Source organism: Myodes glareolus, chromosome 20 (assembly GCF_982192425.1).
Source record: "Myodes glareolus chromosome 20, mMyoGla1.1, whole genome shotgun sequence".
NCBI classification, from domain to species: domain Eukaryota; kingdom Metazoa; phylum Chordata; class Mammalia; order Rodentia; family Cricetidae; genus Myodes; species Myodes glareolus.
The window spans coordinates 29,342,762-29,345,472 of NC_142045.1; the positions used below are offsets into that span (position 1 = coordinate 29,342,762).

The window sequence follows — 2,711 nt, forward strand, 5'->3', positions numbered from 1 at the left end:
TCTCCAGTTTATTTTCTGAGGCAGGGTCTCTCAGTGAACCTGAAGCTTGTCAGCTGTCTAGACCGGCCACCTGTGAGCCTGAAGCTCGTTAGCTGTCTAGACCAGCCACCTGTGAGCCTGAAGCTCGTCAGCTGTCTAGACTGGCCACCTGTGATCTCCTGCCATCCTCTTGCCTCCTTCCAGGGCTGGGAATGCCGTGAGCACTCCATCACACTTGGCTTTTGCGCTGTCGATCCCAACGCACGACTTCATACTTGTACAAGCTCCTTACCCACTAATCCAGCTCCCCAACCCCAAGGGCCTCCTTTTAAGGGCCCTATCTCAAATATACAGTTGAAATGGGAAGTTCTGGATGGGTACAGTTCATGTCTTAACAAGAATATTGTTGAACACCTGTTTATGGTAACACGTGACACTATGACATGAGCCTACACCTCTCTAGGCTTCCTGCCTGAGGGGACAGGCATTCCCATTACCTTCACAAATAGGGTTTTGAGTTTTCCATTGTGAACCCAATAAGGGAACCTTGGACAATAGTTCAGTCAATTACTATCAACATGGCAGAATATCTAAAAAATAATATTAAATGCAAGAAAGAACCTTTTTGGTTCATGATTTCGGTCTGTGCTTATGCGAGCCAAGTCATGGAAGAAGAAAGTATTGGACAAAACTGTTTACTTTGTGACAGCCAGGAAGGAGAGGAGAAAGGAGAAAAGGAGGGAGGGGCACTCAGGAGGAGATATAGCACCCCAGTCATGCCCCCACCCTATTACCTATTTCTCCATCCTAGCCCTGCCTCCAAAAGTCTGTGCCACCACCCAGTCATGCCACCTCATCGGGACCTCATCAGTGGAGGAGTCCATTGGTTAGGTCAGAGTTCCCACCATCCTATCCGCTGTCAATGAATGCTGAATCCACGAGCTGTAGCAAGTCAGCCTTCTGGAGTATTCTTTACATCCAGGTCATTCTAAAGTCATCGTGCAAAACGGATGATTCTGGCCCGACACAGAAGGCAACTTACACTTCGATATGATTCTTCTTGATATTTTACAAGCCCAGAAAGATAAAAATCAAAATGGTCTGATTGAGTGGGGCCAGAGAGGAAGAGGAAGTGACTACAGATCTGATAATTTCAGGACAACAGAACTTTTTCGTCTTAGTTTTTCAGGTCAGTTCATTTTTCCATCATGTTTCTAGAACGCCAGAAATCCATCTTTCGTCCAACCCTTTCGCTCCTAAAAGGATTTAAAAAAAAATTGAGAAACTAATGTATGTCTTTCATAAGAAGAGAGCCGAATTTCCTTCTGCAGCGGTCTCTACACACACCGCCCCTTCCTCTCCCAGCAGAGAGGCATCAGGTGGTGTCAGGAATGTTAATTGACACTTTTCTGGAAAGGATTGCATGCTGAAACTCTGACCCCGTTTAACTTGATTATCCCAACTCACAATTAGAAATCAAGAAAATTCTAGAAAGAGAATATGGTGTGTGTGTGTGTGTGTGTGTGTGTGTGAGAGAGAGAGAGAGAGAGAGAGAGAGAGAGAGAGAGAGAGAGAGAGAGAGAGAAAGGTCCTGGCTTTTGTTCTCAGAAGGTCATGGGGTGGGGGGTGGGGGGGTGGGGAGGCAGGACCAGAGACGAAATTAGACCTGTGTTTACACAGCTCTTCTCATTGGCCAGGACATAGTTTTTGAAAGTTTGTAAACTAGCCTTCCAATTTAAATTGAATAAGTAGGTGCAGCTGAGTAAATGGAGGGCCCGGGTCTGCAGCCATGTGTTTTCACTTTAAAATTACGTTGATGGGGAACAGAGAGGGCTAGAAATGAAAAGGAGAGAGATAGAAGACAGGCTCTTTAAAGGGAAAATGTGAGAAAACCAAGAGTCAAAGCAGAAGTCCTGGAGGGTCGAGGGGGGGACCTGACGAAGATCTGAGGGCGAATGGGGGAATACCCCTGGGAAAAAGACTCTGAACACCCAGAATCCTACGATTGAGACAGTGCCAGCTGGGAATCTCCCCATAGCCCCCCTTAAAGAACAACAGACTGCTACCTGGCAAAGATCGTGGTTTCTTCTGTAGCCACTTGTCAATCAGCTGTCCCCAGTCCAGAATCTGTTCTGAAGTCCCTCTCTCCGACGCTCCAGACCACACCTGTATTTAGAGACTTAGAGTCGTTGGGTTAGGACAGGGTAACTGGAATCCGAAGGAGATTTAGCGGGACACAGTAGAAAAGAGACGAGAAAAGGGCTCCCGGATGATGTCCGCTTCCTGTTTCCGGAAGACTTTGCAAGGAGCAACCAGGAAGGTAAGGAGGCAGGTATCAAAACAGGACCAATCAGGGTAAGTGGGGAGGACCCAGAGGCCTCATAAAATACTCTTCTGTGTCCAGCCTTAGGCCTGCCCCATCCTTAAGGGATTAAGACTTTGCTTTCTCTTTCTTGGGACTTGGTTTCCTGTCTTCCTTCTACTTTCAAAAGAATTAGTCTATGCCAGGGTTCAACCTCCTAGGCCAAAGGAGTAGAGCGCTTTGGTCTGGAAGGCGATTTCTCCCGGGGAACCAGGCTGGGGGCTTAGGTCAGCACTCCTAAGCCAAGAAACTGGGCAAATGTGGACCCCAAGGAACTGCTCTTCCCAGGGGATCAAGGCTGGAAGGTGGATCAGGGATGCTCAAGCCTCTGCTCCTGGCTTCCTCACCCTCCCCCACCACACTGCACCCC

The 2,711-nt window shown here is 47.9% G+C and overlaps 1 long non-coding RNA gene across 1 annotated transcript; it reads right to left on the reverse strand.

The window, feature by feature from the left end:
- Nucleotides 1–658: 658 nt before the first annotated feature.
- LOC146890125 (uncharacterized) lies at nucleotides 659–2,416 on the reverse strand. The gene is made up of 2 exons (XR_014999398.1): nucleotides 2,046–2,416; nucleotides 659–1,235 (listed from the first exon to the last, which is right to left on the reverse strand). It is a non-coding gene; the product is annotated as an uncharacterized LOC146890125 (long non-coding RNA).
- Nucleotides 2,417–2,711: the final 295 nt, after the last annotated feature.